Source organism: Dermacentor albipictus, chromosome 4, assembly GCF_038994185.2.
Source record: "Dermacentor albipictus isolate Rhodes 1998 colony chromosome 4, USDA_Dalb.pri_finalv2, whole genome shotgun sequence".
In the NCBI taxonomy this organism is placed as follows: Eukaryota; Metazoa; Arthropoda; class Arachnida; order Ixodida; family Ixodidae; genus Dermacentor; species Dermacentor albipictus.
Genome location: NC_091824.1, coordinates 127,107,468 through 127,126,638, shown reverse-complemented (window position 1 = coordinate 127,126,638; position 19,171 = coordinate 127,107,468). Strand labels below are relative to the sequence as shown.

General features: G+C 43.0%; 1 pseudogene; it reads left to right on the top strand.

Moving 5' to 3' along the window:
* The window catches only part of LOC135899595 (glycine receptor subunit alphaZ1-like), a 28,685-nt pseudogene that overhangs the window by 5,401 nt on the left and 4,113 nt on the right, over positions 1–19,171 (top strand).

Below are 19,171 nucleotides of genomic sequence, written 5' to 3'. Positions count from 1 at the left end.
CACTCGCTGCTTTCCGCTGTCGGTTGCTGCATAGTCTTCTGCTAGTGATTTGTTTTGCCTTTTGAATAACCATCAGGAAAATGTCATACATGCAATGTTTGAAACCGAATGAACTAGCCGCAAACTTATTAAGGAATGTGCACTATTTTTTTGCGCCGCTTGATTAAATCTTTCAGATCGGCTGTCATGTAGCTACATTCATAACAGTGTTACCAAATGAGTCAAGAAGCAGAATATTTTCAGTTCTAAAAAATATTCGGTGACGAATGGTTTGACTCTCAAGATTTATTTTTGGATAAAGATTTCATTATACATTTCGCTTATAATGGCACCTGGGACCTGCGGAGTGGAACAATGTGCAAAATGGAGAAGAAATAATGACTTCGTTTCAGTAATGGATAAACGTGTGAAGTCGTTACAGACACCCTGGAAAAAAGACCATTCTTCTCGTTACTAGACGAGCCCGCCAAGTCTTCTGTTTCATGCTAATGAAACAGCAGCACGTAGCTCGCGCTGTCTTGTACGCTTTTTCCGTGTATTTTTCACCCAGTGGAATGACGGAACCATCAGCAAAGTTACGTTGCTTGGCGTTTCATATTATGTCTTGCCAAACATGTAGTTCATAGCACGTCGAGAGTATAAAGCTCAGTTGCAGCCTTCTGGCACTTTGAGAAATTATCGTAGCTTAAAGGGATACGGACACAAAAATTGCTGGGTGGTTTTCTGCGTCAGAACAAAAGTTGAACTGTTAAAAATGACAAATACAACAAGCTGCTTAAAAAAAAAGAACGAGAAACACCTTTCTTTTGCGATTTTCTGTTGCGCCTTGCCTCCAAGCGGCCGCCGGGAGAAGCTGAAACTTGACGTCATGATACCCCCGCGTGCCCGCGTGCCCGCGCGCGCGCGGCCGAGGTCAGCCACAGCCGGCGCAGTCTTTCCGGAGTGTCAGTGCCTTGCAGTGTTTGTTTATCGCCGTCGGCTATGTTCGCACATGGTCTGTCTGAAACATTATCCCCGTCAGCGCTCCATGTTCGCACGTGGTCTGTCTGAAACATTATCCCCGTCAGCGCTCCATGCAGGTGGTGCATCTTACAAGCGTGTTCGCACGGTCGTCGATCGGTATTGAAGCATTCATCGTGACGGAAGAAAATGCCCAGACATTACTGCACCCACGGCTTTTATAACAGCATTATCGGTCGTGACACACCGTCGCGCACATTTCCCAGAGACAAGAAGGTGCGTGAACTTTGCATACGTGCCTGTCAGCCACCACACCCAGCATGGAGACTTCTAAAAAATGGCTTCATTTGCGCGGACCACTTCGTCGACGATGCTTATGCGACCAGTCCGGCTGTGCTCAAAAGCCTTGGCATGCCGCTCAAAAGGCTCCTGTTGAGGCAATACAATTCAAAGAGCGGGTGCTTAGTGATGCATTCGTAACTGTTAGCTGTGTTCGCCAACTTTTGTTGTTCTGGCAACAGACCTTCTCTCTTTCTGTATGCATGTAGCCGCAGCGGTGACAGCAGGAGTGCCTGTTGAAAGAAGGAAAATTACCCTTTCATTGGCTGTGCAAGAACAGATATTCTCGGCTTGTGACAGAAATTGTTTACCCTGCGGATGCATGTGTTTATCACAAAACAAAATAGTCATGTTGTGTACACTCTCGCTGCGTCTAATACTGAACGATAGCATACGAGCGCTCTTTTAATTGATCAAATATACAAAACACAGCCAGTGAATGAACGCCAGACAACAGCATACATGTGTAGTAATCTAAAATGCGCAGCACATTTATCTACATTGCCGTTTCACACGTTGCTTTTCAACCTCAAGCAAAAAATTGCGGATTTCCATAGGTCTCTGCATAATCATGCGTCGGGTTTCATGACTTGGTTGTTCGCGCAGCATTTTCCTAGTAAATGTCACAGTAAAAGACTTTCCTTTGTCTATGTCCACAGAATCGATGTAGCTAAGTGATCTGGTCGACGGGTCCCTAGCGCAGCCGCCCATCTCAACGAGTTCAACCAGTAAATGGCTTCTAATGGCGTGAATGTGAATGTAGACGTAAACACAGGGCTATGAAACGGCTGGAACATTCTACACATGCCGTGCGTCGTCGCGTAAAAACGAAGTGTGCAGCGATCGAAAGCCGACAGCGTAGGTAAGCACAAAGCGACGAGCTACGCAACCTACGATTCAACCGTAATAGCTCCCTTTCTGCCTCAACGCGGGTCACGAAACTAGGCATTTTGCATCCTACATAACATAACTTTACAAACTGCTGCTGCAGAACTTCAAGTTTACTAGAAAAAGCAATTACCATGTTGCTAGCCCGGACTGCCTGACCGGCACGTTCAAGGCCGCCTGCTCTTCTTCGCCGCTTGACGCAGAAGGCTCGCAACCGTAAGCGGTTATATTTCTTGTTAAGATGGAACGGTCCTCGTCTGCAGACGTGTACTCATCGCTGGTAGAGACACCAGAACCCGAATCCATGCTCGCGATTGCGGCGGCGGTGCGCCTCGAATGACCGTGGCCGGCCGGCTGGCTATCCGACGGGGGTTTCGTGACGTCACGCCTTCCAACTCGCTTGGGCCGGGCGGCGTTGCGCGCGCTCACAAAAACGCCAAAAATAAGGCCATCCGCTGAAAAATGAGCGAAGTGACTACTTGTTCTCGGTGTACTCGCACACCGAGGACTCATTTCCTGTATTATCGTAAAATGTTCAGATTTTGTGTCCGTATCCCTTTAAGTGTGATGGACCGAAATTCTTGGTACCAAATCAAGGCTAAAAAAATATATTAGGGCCCCGAAATATTTCTAACGATTACCAAGGTGTCTAAGTAACGTTCTCGTCTTGATCGAACATTCTCATTTTCTTCTATCTAGGCTCAAGCTAAGGTTTGCATGTATGATGGATTTATATCGCTTTCCTATGGACTCCCAAGTTTGCAGCATCGAACTCGCCTCATGTAAGTCCAAAAGCAAAAGCAGTACCGAACACTTGAAACACTGTTGATTGAACGCAAAGAACAATCGATCACTGTAAGAGCGGATAACGAAGCTTCTAAACTTTGTAACAACAATTTCACTACATTCGGTGCTGAAGAGTAGCAACAAACGGTCATAAGCCTTTTTTTTTTGTGCGAACACTCGCATGCAATGAGGTATTTAAGAACGCTTGGCCAATGCTTGGTTCACGTAATTGTTCAACGTTCAAGGTAACCCCTGTAGCCTTCCTTTCTCATATCAATAAGTTTCGCAAAAAGTTACCTTGCATGAGCATTCCTCATAACAGAACCATGAAATATGCGACGTGCATGCTTGAAGCAAAGAACATTTTCCTTGCGTACCACCTTCATGTTTGCCTAAGTAAACCTGACTTTAGCGGCACTTGCGTTTGATTGATGCAGTAATGTTCAGTACTCCTCTGTGTACATTTGTATATATGTTTTCCAATGAAATAACAATTAACCTGAAAATTTGCTGTTTGGTTAGCTTCATATATTGTGTCACACCTTTCGGCATGCCCTCGATACAAGTGATTTGCGCGGACTAGAAACGTATCACAACGGCGATAGAGAACACGAGTGCAGGAAAGCACCACTTGTGCTATACCCTTGCTTCATTTCCATGGCTCTAGACATGCCATTCTGCGCTATGAGTACACCGAAGTGCTGACATGGGGCCACGTAATACGGATATTACTTGCATTTCATATAACAGGAGCAGAAGACTGGGTGGTCTGCGAGAGTGATCTTTAACTTACAAGACCACCAGCATATACCAAGGGTGTATGACAATCTGCTTTTATTGACACGAGGTGTTCTATATGCATTCAGCAAATCAGTGTGCTCGTAAGGTGGTGCGCAAAAACTACGCCTGTGCGTTTTCCGAAGTACACTGCGCCTGCAAGGCTGTAGCTTGCTTGTAATATCCTTGTTAGATCTTTGCATTCTTTAGTAGAAGCTATATCGTGTTCCTGAAAATTTTCAGACAGTATATATAAGCTTAATTGCGATTATGGCGTATTGCATCGTCTAAGGTTAGTGTTTCGCTTTATTGATAGTACTAATGCGCTCGCTGTTTAATTCTACATCCTCTACTGCGAACTGAAACTAGTTGGTGAGAAAGTCGGAGAAATACTCCTTTGCAAATATATTTTCTTGCCTTTATTATTCCGCAAAGCGCCCTTTACTTATCAGCAATCACGTGTAAATGTCCTTCTAAGGCTTGTCGTTGACATGGCTGATGACTTGATCGACGTGACATATCGGGATAAAAGCGACGAGTAATCTTCAACTAGTACTCAAGACGCTTACCATAATAAATATATAAGAGGAAATACTAGTTTTCGTCATTTGTTTGCATTTTGTTACAATAATGTAATCTTATCGTCTCCTACGAATACATCAGTTTTTCTGCATCTACAACTTTTGGGCACTTAAGCAGGGGAGAAGTGTAAAAACGTAATTAAAATGCTTTCGTCCATCTAGAGATATTTCTTATAGTGGGAAGCCTATTTTTTTGCCAGATTAAAGCACTAACCTGTGGTGATGGTGTTGAAATAAAGAAATCATTATTCAGGCATGTTCCACTCAGGTATTTTGCAACGTAAGTATTCTCACTAGCTTAACTGTTTTCTTTTCTTCCATTGGCAATCGTTTTGTGCCAGTGTATCTTTCTTGCGAGTTTTGAAATGCGTTTATTTTATGCGCAGTTCTGGTACTATTCGAACACCACTAAGCATTATTGATCACCATAACTCTACCTCAGCACCATTAAAGGAGTGATCCGTTCTGTTCTTTTTTTTTCGTTGACATGGATGTCAACGAAAATGTTGACATTGAATGTGTTTCCTGTTTGCAGTCTCGAAAACAACCGAAGAACTGCATCTGGAGTGGTCTGATACCAATCCGATAATACTATTCGAAGGCCTGAAGCTACCACAGTTCGAGATTCAGAATATAAACACGTCAATCTGCATGGAGAAATTTCACATCGGTACGTATGAGATGAAAATCCAAAAAAGAATAATGCTTCTTTGCGAAGTAATAACGCAGGGTCAAAGGAAAAAAAAGCACCGTAACCCGTGCATGCCTGCGGAAAAAAGAAAAGTTTTTCTTTTAAAATTATATCTGACTGTCGTTTCATTTCGATATGTTAGTAATAAGATGATCCGATATGTAAATGCTCATTAAGAGCCTTCATGAGTATTTCAGTCTGGAAATCTACGACAGGATTTCCGTGGTATAGTTTTAATGACTGAAAACAACGCAAATGTATTTTAGCGCAGTGTGACATGAGAGACGGTTCGTTATTGTTTTCCTTAACATTCGAAACTCAAGGCAAACAGGAGATAACATTTTATATTCCCAATATTGCTTCTCCTGCTTTGAAAGCTTATGTAAATGTTTTAATGCGTGATTGCGTGGGAATATGCATCTTGAAGCAATATAAGGTAGTCTTTCGTAAGAGCCTTGGAAATTAAGTCTCCCGTACCATCTACATGTTGGCAGAAACTTTAAAGTCAGTGCTTCAAGTGTTATATGCTAAAGAACAAGCTGTTTTTGTAAGATACACACTATTTTGTTTAACTTTATGCCGCATATTATCTAGATTTCTTGTGCTAGCTATTGCAGGACTGGCTCGTGGTGTGTTACACATTGTGCTAGCAATCAGAATTGCCCACTGAGTTGCTCTTGGATTATTGTACATTTTATTTGGTTGGGGTCATCGTCTTGGTCTCCCTGTTAATTTGCTTACTCTTTTACGTCGGAGAGAGAGAGAGAAAGGCAAAGGAAAGACAGGGAAGGTAACGAGAGATTATCTCGACTTACAAGTGCGCTAATGGTCTAAACCAATGTGTTAAATTTTCAGTTATGCTCTTGAAGGAAAGTGCCATGTGGGGAAAACAAATGTGATTTTTAAGCCTTGCGAGCATTGGAATATTTTGGTGAGCTACAGACAAAGATTTTTTTACTGCAGTTCAACGGAGCCAAATATGTATTTTTGCTGAGTTTCTTAAACACTGTGTGTCTCCTGATCCCAGACGTGTCTCTAACAATTTTCTTCAAGAAGTGCATAACCCATAAAACTATGACCAGACAGTCAATGAAGAAAAACCAAGACGTGGGGGAATAATAGAGCTCGAAATTCATCTGGGCTGGCCCCATTTCCCCTTTACCCAGTGTACTTTATCAAACCAGATTTTTCCTTCTTCTTCACCTCCCTGCCTTTCCTCTTTCTTCTCTTTTTTATTCGCCTGCGTTTTTCCTAAATTGCTTATGTAGGAGTGAACAAGAGTTTTGTAGGCACCAAAATTTAACGGCGAGTGGAGTATACTAGTCACCCGCAAACGAAGAAACGTTTACGTAAGAACAATTTGACTATTTTAATGCTTCCTTTCTCATATATCTTTAAGAAGTTTTATAAACCAATTATGTGCACCGTTATTTGTACAGCCATCGCACACAAGTTAATGTATTCAGCAACTTATGCCTGTGAGATCAAATACAGTTATCGAAGTTTGCTTGAGCATGCAACGAAACGTTTACGGCACTTTTTAATATACTAAACAGTGAGTGAAATTGAAATGAGAAAGAACTTCTCCTGTTTATTAATTTCCTATAATAACTGCTTAGAAAAAACACGCTCATATAAGCTTAAATTTCTTCGTAAAGAACACCATGGACTTTACATAATCTCCACAGCAAACTGTTAGTTCAACACATTCTACGCCGTAGTGTAACGAATACACCGTCATCAGATGGTACGCTGGTTTCATCAGAAAATACATTGCAATATATTTTTTGAACTCGCGAAGATGTAGTGAGAAAATATTTCCTCGGGAAGGCTTTTACCAAAGCGGCAATCATCTTATAGCGACTAGAGGTTTCAGTTTCAGATTGAATTTGTTGATTTCAAGTATATAGTACAGCGGATAATAACAAATAATCAGAAATGGGTCCCCGAATCAAGGATCGCTAGGGAAATTCTTTTGATAAAAACTATTAAGATGTACATAGAATAGCAGCTAAAAAGTTAACCAACAGTACTCAGCGCATAGCAGTCAAAGCACAAAATTGTCAATGACCAATATTAATACAAGGAGCCCAGGAAAGATAAATTTCAATGAGAAAAGCATCAGCAAAAGAGAAACCTGGTAGAAGGACCAGAGTAAACCTTATATGAAATTATTAGATATGTGCTTTTAGCAGTCGTCTGAAATTTGTTAGGCATCCGAAAGTTTAAGTGTAACCTGTTAATGAGTTTCAAAATTTTGTGACGGAGGGTTTGTTTGTTTACCATATTTAGTACAAATCCTCGAAAGTAAATTATTTCAACATGCAAGTCTAGATCTATTGGAATCACTACGGTGCGTATAATGACGAAACGTTAGGATCATGAATCGGATAATAAGCAACAGTGGCCTAGCTTAACTAACATGAAATCATTCAACATAAACTAGTTTCCGGTTTCTGAAAATAGGGGTGGTAGGTGCATAGTATGCGAGAGTGAGAGAGAGAGAGAGAAAGAGAAACGCAAGGAAAGACAGGGAGGTTGACCAGAAAGAAAGAGGAGGATGAAAAAAATTTATTTTTTTTTTAAATTAGAAACCCACATACACACGTGCACGTACACGCGAACTGTTTCTGTGGGCACTGTGACGCAGCCCGCAAAGGCGTTCTTAGTGTTACATAGTGTCACCGTACAATCCTACATCATACAGTGCACAGTCACAATTTGTCAGACAGTTCCGTGTCTTTTGAGTACCACGGCAGCACCTGCATTGCGGATTGCGCTGATGTTTGCGCAGGCGAGTTTCCAAGGATCTTGTTTTCTGTCATTGGGAGCTTGTCCAGTTTGTCTGGAGTAGCTGAGAGGACTGCTCTTTACTGGTTGAAACAAGAGCACTGAGAAAGAAGGTGCCTGATTGTTTCATTGCACCCGCAGAACTCACAAAGTTGGCTGTTGGCCATTCCGATAATAAAAGATTACGCATTTGAATATGCTACTCCAAGCCATAGACGTACTGCAAGGGTGCAGTGACGCCCGACTTTCCATAGTATCCAATGTGAGTGATGATTCGTATAGCCTCATGCTGAATGAGTAGCGTGGCGCTAAGTGCTACTGATATGTGAACTGTTTCGTTACCACGAGAAAATGGTAATTTATTGTAGGTTTCGGAAAAAAAATAGTTACCACTAGAAATAATATTTCTGCAAACATTGCAGCACACAACATTGTACATATGGAAATGCCATTTCCAAAAACATACGTGCCAAACAAAAAAAAGATTATTAGGTAAAACATAAAAATTCTAGAAACCTTCATTCCTGCTGTCAGTTGATAAAAACAACAATGAAAAAACGTCCACAAGAACATTAAGATCAAACGAAGTTCAGGCTACAGATTTCAAACATACATAGCCCAGGAATAGCGTCTGAACAAATAAATGCTCAGTATGCCGCTGTCCTTCGGATACAAAAAGATCAGTTCATCGTTCATGCGGTGCCGTGAAGCAGCTCCTGGATTTTGTGAAGCATAAATGCACTCTGCGCTTTTCCCACAAAACGTCTGCTTTTTGTTCAAATTTGTGGTCCTCGTAACAGATTTTGCAGTTCCGCCTTTTCGGCGCCTTATGAGGATGACCCGATGAGTAGTTCAAGGAACCTATTTCACCAATTCCTCTAGAGTCATGCACCTGTTCCCGGACCGATTGCTCTCAGCGTATCTGGGCAATTGCAAGATTATGCATCCAAGCATATCCGTTTGCATTGTTGCAGATTATCTTTGTCACCTCTGCGGAGAAGAACAGTAGGAAGAAATCCCACGCAGTTTTACACTGTCTTGCGCTCATCAGTAGTGCTGGGCCGAGATGTGCCACGGGCGGCCTTCTTGGCGTGAACGAAGTTTATTTGCCGCCGAGGGCAGCACATCCCAACCAAGCGAAGTATGCACCCTGAACACAATCAGTGGAGCTCTCAGGTCGTGCAAAATTATCGGCAGATAAGCGCGCACAAGGAACGAGACCGCTCAAAGCCGCAAAGGAAACTCTTCTGTGAACAGCTGCGGATGTTCCATGCTGACTCAAAACATCATCGGCGTCAGAGTTTGAATCTGCTTTGCTGTTATCTTGCGAATCCTAATTTGAGTGCCCATCATGAAACTGAAGCGCGGGTGCAGCATAGTTTCGAGCACGACGCTTTTCTAGCGACGCACCCTTCTTTAACTGCGCAGTCACACCGGCAGCGACCCTTGTCTGGATTTGGAACTCTTGGAAACTCATTGAAAATGACCGGTCCATATGTTGAGCATGCGGCGGATCTTCAGAAACACACTTCCGCGGAATAAAGCCACTCCGCCTCCAAACCAAAGCTCGCTAGTGAACAGCTGGCGTTATTTCGGTTAATTATCACCTCTCAGCACTGTCGGAAGGCAGAGCCGGCGATGTAATTTAATTCTTGACTTGCTGGGAGTCACTTGATTGTAACATTTTGATGCTAGTGCGGCGTAATCGTGAGCGGCGTGTTTTTTTCTCGAGCCCGGCAGAAGGTGACAGCCACGCTTCTTTTCACTACAACATATGCAAAACCCGCCGTGGTTGCTCAGTGGCTATGGTGTTGGGCTGCTGAGCACGAGGTCGCGGGATCGAATCCCGGCCACGGCGGCCGCATTTCGATGGGGGCGAAATGCGAAAACACCCGTGTGCTTAGATTTAGGTGCACGTTAAAGAACCCCAGGTGGTCGAAATTTCCGGAGTCCTCCACTACGGCGTGCCTCATAATCAGAAAGTGGTTTTGGCACGTAAAACCCCAAATATTAATTAACATATGCAAACTAGTTCGCAAAAAGGTCGGTCAATAATCACATTTAGACTGATTCTGAACGTTCAGTGCCTGAACAGGATGGTCTTAAGTGGATAAGAAACGGCTTCGACGTGTCGAAATTGGCGATCTAAAGCATCAATCAGCGGTGATCGATTTGAATAATAGGCATGGTAACGATACAGTTGAAGCTCATGTTTCCTTATGGCAATTGAGGTCAATGTGTATACAAAAAAGTGAAGCGTAAGTAACGTTGATGCGCTAAAATATCTACTAGAAGAGCGATTATTAAACTTGGACTAACGCTTTATTCTACGCAATATTGCAATGCAAGGTTTGGAGTCTGCGTCGCACGAAGGGTTAATAAGTGTTTCTAGAGTCGTAGAAAAGCTAACGCTCCTTATTTCTGCATAGTAATAAATTCGTTAGAATTTTAGCCAGAAATCCGTAGCTTAAATGTCGGAGAAAGACATTGTTAAGCCCATCGGAGACGCCTGTGATCTACGTGATTTTGACTCGTTTGTGAATAAAATACTCTAAATAATGAGGAAAGAAAGTGACATTGCTAGCGCTTAAACATTGTTATGTGCGTGCCAACACATTATGGATGACAAATACGTTACGAAGTGCCTTTGTAAAGGAATTTATGTTAGGAAATGTGGTTTTGATAGGTTTCATAACTGCGCCTCCTTGGCTCTCAAAAGCGTAGAGTCCAGTCATCTTTATATTGGCAGTTTCAATGCAATGATTTTGAGAGAACTATCACATTATTGAAAGTTTCATTTTTCAGTCTGTATTAATCATGTGTTAAGTTTTTTTCGTATAAATAGTCTCGTGCATGGAAATTGTTCTCGCTTTATTAAGTGACGTGAAAAATCCATGTATGGCGTTGTGCAAAGTACCGTGTTAACTTAAAGAAGATAACATAATCTAATTATGTTTGCTCCCAACAGTTGACCTGCGTGAGGGTCGTTAAGCTGCTCACATTTCTTTTAAAATAAAAATGCACTTTAACACAACGTGCACAGATGTAGTTCATTGCAGTCATTTCGTTGTCTGCACAGTTAAGGCCATTATGTTTGCCGTCTTCATTGCATTCTTCAATCAAATGTGAACACCAATCAACTCCGGCAAGGTACAAGCATTTCAATATTGAGGATCTATACCAACAATTGACGTTGCATCTGAAGTTACAATTTATGATTACATCAATGCAGGCATTTTACGCTTTCGAGATTTCAACCACATACGCCATAACGCACTTTGAGTCACAGTTTTGATCTTTTATCTCACGTACGCAGCCGAGCACTGCAGAGTATTTAACGGCTTACAAGCTATGCAGGAGTACTCACACACAAAAAAAGGGGGAGACATCGATAACCATATGGCCTAACGTCTTCCTAGCTGTCTTTCTTCATTACTTACGCTATTTGTAAGCGATAACAAAGCAACCAACCCAGCGATATTTTTTGGCCAGGATACTCGAACTTTTGCTCAAAGCGTGGGGCTCTTGTGCTGCACATAAACTATTTTTGTGCTTTTAGTGTGAGTTTGAAGTAAGCTACGTGAAGTTTTAATGTTCAAAGAAATGGCCAACGCAAGGTTGCGCTAGGAACGGCATATACAGTGCATGGTATTTGTCAGTGTTTATTATAAATTGAGCTTTCCTATGACGAAAGTTCTTGGCCGTCAAACTAGCAAATGAAAGCTGTACGACGCTTTTGCGAGTGTACCGAAAACAACAAAGATTTGTGCAAGTAAGTGCAAACAGTACGCGGTTTCAGCTCTCGAAAGTACCCGAATAGGAGGACTAATACTTCCCATGGGCAGTATACGAGTCGTGCATGCTTTGGTCAATAACCCGGCGCCAAACAGTTGTCGCCCTGGGGCGTCCACATCTGAAGATATCGAGAATGTTGCAAGATTATCGATCTAGGTTAAACTTTGCCACGAGTATGCCTCATGTTATACCCAGTGAACGATTCAGCGTTTCGCCCCTGGCCTACGCATACAAGTAAGCACCAGACAACGGCGCTACTTGTTTGTCGCGTTTCATTCCGTATTTTTTTAGATGTCTAGACATCGCTACAATTTAATCCAGACAGTGAACAAACTCTCTTGAACGAAATACGCTGAATAGCGAGGATATTCAGACACCGATGTAAGCAATAAACGCCTTTGAAGGAACACGGTGGATGGCGGTAAACAAACGAACAATGAACACAGAGCTGTTGCCCGTTTTTTTTTCATTCTTTCCTTTCTGTGTGAGAAACCAGTTCGAAGCACACAATACGTTACTGTTACCTTTACTGCAGCACAAAGCACGAACGTCGTAATGAAGTGATATAAAATACCACTGTTCTATGGTCCTATAAGTTTCTAATAAAATTCCTGCATGATGCGATTAAATCGACACAAAAAGTTCAAGCAAGCAGTAAAAAATAATGTTTAACTAGACTACTCACGAAATAGGTCATTGAGTTCCTCCAGGTATATTTTGCTTTCCTCAATGGTATCTTAGTGGCTATGACGTTTTGCGGGCCCAACACAACATGACGGGTTCAGATTTCAGCAGCGGCGGCCGCAATACGTTGATAGTTGAATGCAATAATTATTGCTAGCTTAGATTTAACTACGTGCTAAATGATCACAAAGGGCCCATTGATCCAAAGTCTTTCATTATACGGCACACCACTTGCTCACGTGTTGCTTTGGAATGTCAAAGCGATAATTTAATCTGATATGACCAGCACACTATCATACTCTTGCTTTGGTGCATAACAATAAGAGAGACAATATGAAGTAAGAACTCTACATTAACCAGTGCTTGTTCCAGTTCTGTTTCTACTTCATATCGTTTCGCGTTCTATTGCACCTTAACAAGTGTCACGCAACACTGCTGTGGCTCGGAGTAGCCTTCCCTAACTCATACAGCTATTGCTCTGGAACGGCTGACTTGCCCATGTGCCCGAACTGCAGATGGGAAGATATTATCGATCGTCTTCTGTGTCACTGTTTCCTCCTCGTCAAACAAAGCCAGAATCTCGAGTGTGCCTTGTGTAAACTGGGCGTTGGGCCTTTTACAGAAGCAAAGGACTTCGTAGCTCGGACTCACAGCTTATCAGCCCAGAAAGCCACACGAGCCTTTCTACAGTCCCGGACCAGGACGAATTTTTCTTCAACTCTGAGCCTTCCTTTCGAGGAACCCGTGTGGGTTTCCTTTGTAGCAATTGCTACAAACAGGTGGATGTCTGATTTTCCCTTTAATTATTACTTCTCTCCGCCTTGCGGGTTTCCGCAGAACTACTACGTCAAACACTTGCTTTTGCTTCGCGTTGTCGACAAGTTCGACTTCGCCCTGACATCTGCTAGCCGCCTGGTTAGCTCAGATGGTAGAGTGGCTGCCCCAGAAAGGCGGTGGTCCCGGGTTCACGTCCCGGACCAGGACAAATTTTTCTTCAACTCTCAGGCTTCCTTTCGAAGAACCCGTATGGGTTTCCTTTCTAGCAGTTGCTACAAGCGGGTGGATGTCTGATTTTTCCTGTATTAATGACCTCTTCTACAGTACGTGAAAGCGACACACCTGAGCCACCAACAATAGATAGGCTGCACTCTGCATAGTGCTCGTCATGAATCTATACTCACGTCTTCTCCTTTTCGCTATCCCGCTCAGATTTATAGTGGCAAACTGTACAAATACTAGCTAACTGCCCTGCTTTTACTGCTTTCTTTCTCTCTCTACTCTCTCTCTCTCTCTCTCTCTCTCACTCTGATGTATGTGTGCTGCAGGGGAGTACAGCTGCCTGAAGGCCGACTTCCACTTGCAGCGGTCACTGGGCTACCACATGGTGCAGTCGTATCTGCCCACAGTGCTCATAGTCGTCATCTCGTGGGTGTCCTTCTAGCTCGACGTTGAGTCCATTCCGGCGCGCACCACACTGGGCGTGACGACGCTGCTCACCATTTCTTCCAAGGGGTCCGGTATACAGTCCAACTTGCCTCCGGTCTCATACGTGAAGGCAATCGATGTGTGGATGGGAGCCTGCACGGGCTTCGTGTTCTCGGCGCTACTGGAGTTCACCGTTGTCAGCTGCCTGGCCAGGATGGAGGCACGAGACAAGGTGATAAAGCTGTCAGGTTTCCGCAGAAGCTATGGCGTTTGTTGGGCTTAGGAAAGGCATATGCTACCGTTTATGCTTTATGCAGTCTCGTAGAAGGGGTTCAACATATTACCCGCTTTTGCTCTTACTAAATATATTTCAGAGAAGGGGCACGTATAAATGTACCTATGCCATTCGCGAGTCGAAAAGAAAAATGAAGTTTTTTTTTACATAGGTAAAGAAATATGCCAGTCATAAAGCATATTTTAACCAATCAGCATCAATTTACCATCCGGTGTATTAAGTAGAGTTCATATAAGAGTCAATTAATTATTCTGCTATGTTTAGGCGACAGGTGTAATACGGGTTTAACCTCAAATTTGACGAAGACATGAACTTGTCTGAATAAAGTTTAACGTGTCTGCATGGACTCGTTTCGGAATGCATGGGAAATCGACATGATCGAGATTTGATGTTGCCTGATCAAGTAGCTGAAGAAAACTAAAAAAAAAATTTCTGAAATTCATGCAAATGAATTCTTCCCTATGAACTTTTGCCACACAGAACATCGAAACAATATTGAAAAGGACGTGCAAGTATATATAAAATATGAGTGAATCGCATCAAATTAAGAAGTCAATGACACAGGATACTTCAGAATAATCTGCGCAGGCATTTACGCACTGCCTTGGGTAAATGGCTGGTCAGATCCCGCAACCCTGCCGTCGTGCCTTGACTTGTCATCAATGTCCCGAATTCTAAAGGCGCGAATGATATTCTGCTGAGGAAGGAGAAATGTTGCTTGAGGGCCTTCACGAATGGTAATACACATCGAGCATTCACACGACAGCAAGAAAGAGCGGTATGACTCATACCAAATCAGGCACGGAACTTTCTTTAGCGTCGCTGTGGCCCCCAGCGAGAGTTTCTTGAGTTAAACCCACTGAAAAATGTGCGGGCCTCTGAGACCCCTGCGTTCGGCTACTTCACTCCTTTCGGTGCGCCAGATACCAAAGCGTCCAGGTCGCAGGGGAGTGTAACACCAATTAGTGCGAATCATTCGAAGCTGCCCGATGAGGTTCGTGGTAAAATGCTCGTCTCTCACCAAACGGATTCGTGATTTATTGCAGTTTAGAGCCTCCATTTGAAAGTCCTGGTGACACTACATGAAGCACGTCGAACATCTATATGCTGTCTAAAGAGAGAATAAACCTGCGCGGAATAAACGCAATAGCAGGGTACGGAGAGGTGGCTTGAAGAGTTGCAGGCTAAGACCGGAAATCTATTTGAGGCACTTATCAGCACTTCAGTACACGGCTCTGTTCTGTACTTTATACTGTTCGTAATTATGAATTGCTTGCTGCTGCACTTACTGCGTTGTAAAATAATTCGGCGCATATTGTCACGTTGTAGTGACGGTTAAAAAACAAGCACTGCCAATAGCCTGATGTAGGAACTTAACTACCTATTTCGCCGATTCGTGCCCAGAAAAACAAGCAACACTCCAAGCGCAAAGATTGTGTTGAGCGCAGTCATCGGCCATTGAAATATCAACTCAAAGTTTAATTTGATTGTCATTTGAAACAAGCATCGTGGTACATTCCAGAATAGTTGTTCGTACTAGCACCGTACGACATTTCATAACAGCAATAATCTGCAAAAACGGACGTCAGCACAAATGCAAAATATTTCTTCGCATGCGAATATTTTGGGCAAACAATAAGTTTGCATGTAGGAGCAGGTCACAAGCACTGTGCGAATCGATGTCACACGAACCATTTTCTTCGTAACTGACTGACAAACATCGATTGCGATTGCGCAAGGCAATAACCAGGTGGACTGACGTGTTAGTGTAAGACGTACAGCTATACTAGATGTCTGACGTGAGCGTGTGTGCAACGACAGCAGAAAAACGATGGTGACGAGGCTTGTGTCACGCTGACGGCATGATTTCTATTGTGGCTGTTCGACGCGAACGTACGGCATGCCGACTGTTGGGTTCTGCATAGGCAAGTGTTTAGTTCTGCTGGGTTACATTACAACGTCATCAGCGGCTACGTGCTATACCGTTGTACGTACCTACGGCTATGTCTTGTGGTATACGTTAAAACGCCGATAAAATTTGCACTCGGTGACGAAAAGTTTAAACATGTTTGTTCTGGGCCGATCATGAAGGCGGTGCATTGTCACAGAGATTCTGCGTAGCGTTACCTTCTGCGAGGAAAGTACGGCAGAATGTGGGCAAATCCCCGAGGTTGTGCAGTATAACCCAGCCTATGAAAATGCGAGCTCTCACGAGGAATTAACACGAGAAAAGGGCAACTGACGCACGTGCCCAACGTCTGAAAGAGCTAGTGGGCTTTCACATGGTAGGTGTATTCATGCGATAAAAAAAAGGAACCGTTGAGTAGCAGTTAGAGCGGTCAGCTGCTTTGCTCAAATGAACAGATTTGATTCGACTGTTGATCATGCACTTCTTTTTATTACATAGGTCCAAATTGGGCCGAGATAGAAAATACTTACTTATCTGACGACACACCTCAATGTGGCTGAAATGATACAGTGGTTTGCATTCAAAAAACGAAGTTCCCTACGAATGGCGAAAATTTCTGTTTCTTCTTACTCAAGAATCTGCACATCAGGTGTGAAACGCAAGTCAGGCTCCAGGACTGTGGTGTATAGAGCTGTGGAGCATGGTGCTGTTTTGGTTCCTGGCAATCGCAGCCCCATTCCTGCGAGGGAAAAATGCCAATCTGTTCATGTTCCGCTAGTTTTTTTTGGGTACACATTAAATAGATTGTCCATTATTTCAGACAAAGTTGAGTGACAACAAACATTTCGTAATTTTCTTGCATCGCCGTCAGCTTGACAAAGTCATCACTTCACTCCTTGCATAGGTTTCAGTGTGTTAACATTATGCAGTTCCATTGTGGCCAAGCTAATGGATATGTACAACACCTCCTTCTTGCGTGCCCTAGACGCCATTGTGTGAGATGAACAGCAGAGGATGAGTTATTGTGTTGGACTGTTTACAGTTAAGCCTGATCCTTTGTCTACAGTCATCAGTGATGCTGCGGAATAGAGCACTCGTAGCTTTAAAACTTTTTTATAAGCACAAAAACTAAATGTTCATGTCTGATTACACTGTCACAATTCTTTGAACACCACAAGTCATACACCGATTGTTTTTCTTTTACTTTCTTATCTTATCTGTAGTTATGTACTTGGCCATTCTGTTATGTAGCTATCTGTAAATACGTCCGCTGTCTTTTCTATAAAACTATAAACCCGCCTGTGTATTTCCTGACTGTTTTGTGCACTCTCATTTGCTTACGAAACTGTGTCCTCTTACTTTCATCTGTCTCTTCCCTTACTCGTATGCGTAAATTAGGAAAGGTTCCTGATTTATGACTGTCTTCCGTGTTTTTTCGGTGATCCTTGTGGTTTTAGTTTTGATTGAGTAGCCAGTTCCACTAAAGGCATCAATCACTACTTTAAATTCATATCAATAAAGAAAAAATGTCGCCGAAACAAGCCTGGTGCCACGTACTTCAGAGTCTTCCATAGACTTACCGCCACTTTCGGACGATATTTCAATCAATCAATCAATCAATCAATCAATCAATCAATCAATCAATCAATCAATCAATCAATCAATCAATTCCACTTTCCCATATGTCGGAAACAGCGAAAATCATTTCAAAAATCAAATTGCCTTTACTATATCTACGAAAGTTCTTAGAACATGGCTATCATAAAAATTTGAAATGATGCGATGATGAGATGCATTGTTAATAATGTGAAGCATTATTTACCTCATTCCAGACCCTTTGTGGAAAGCCGGTGGGTAAGAAGGTCTTTCAGGTTTCGCCGCTCTTTGTAACTTTGTCATATCCAGCCGTGGTTGCTCAGTGGTCATGGTGTTGGGCTGCTACGCACGAGGTCGCGGGAGCAAATCCCGTCTATAGCGGCCTGATATCGATGGGGGCGAAATGCCAAAAAGCACCCGTGTATTTAAATTTAGCTGCACGTTATATAGCCCTAGGTTTTTCAACAAAATCCCCAGTTTCTCAATATGGCGTGCCTCATAATAATATGGTAGTTTTGGCACGTAAAACCCCATTATTTGCAAATCTCTAATAAAAAATGCGTAAGCGACATTGGAATCGAACCTGAGGCTTCGAGCAGAGCAGCTCAGTTCTCTAACCACAATACTCAGTTTCATAAATCGCGTACAATGCTCAAATATATCTTGTGTAGTGGCGGCATTACCAGCAACAAATAGTCGGGTGTTTTTGGCAGCAATTCGGTAAGCCTGTTCTTGAGTCAAGTTGAGTATCGAGTAAGAAAAAGATGCATTTTTTAACAAGCAACAAACCATATTTACTACCTCTTCTGAAACGTTGTTTTAGGTCAATTTGCCTTTCATTGTTTTCTGTTGGGTTCTACACTGCCTCCAATGCATTCTTTACTTCTGCTGTTTTCGGCATTGTTATTTGAAGCCAATTTGGACAGTCTCACCTGCGTGCTCGTGCGAGCAAACGCCACTGTCGTGCAGAGAAGTATAGATTGAAAACGGGGTTACATTTTGGGGGTCGAACTTATTGCTTACCTTCCACAACGTTGAACGCTAATTACGAGACGGAATATAAGCTACGATCACATTCATATTGCTCTTCTCTCAAAGCCGACTAGCTCTTTGCGGCGTTTAACGCATGCGCGCAGTACTATATATACTGCCTTCCTCAAAACGTCTCGCTTTTATGTGGCTCTGCTACACTGAACTACCTCCGTGATCGGCCCGCAGTATTCAGTACTTTCTGCGTAGAAACTGTGCTACATCGCATCGCTTTCGTGGTGAGCCCAGGTTGATCACGCTTTATCGTTTCTTCATCGGAGTACAAATGCTACCATCACTTTACCATAGATCACATCACATAAGCATAGGTGCGTATGATTGTATACTACTTAGTCGTATATCACTTCACAATCACTGTTTTTTCTCGCTAACGCCTGTTCAGTACTTATGCAAATCCCAAGAATCGCCATGTATAAGTTCGTGCCGAACGGCCGCAGTAGACACCACGCCGTTGGCGCCATACGATCAACGTTAACGTGGTCGTGGTCTTGCTGCTGTCGTCACGCGCGCGTAAGCTTGTGTCACCAACACAAGCGCTCGGTTTACACAAGTGCGTTGCCCCCCCCTAATAAAGCTTTGCAGAAGCGGAAACAACGCTAGATAAC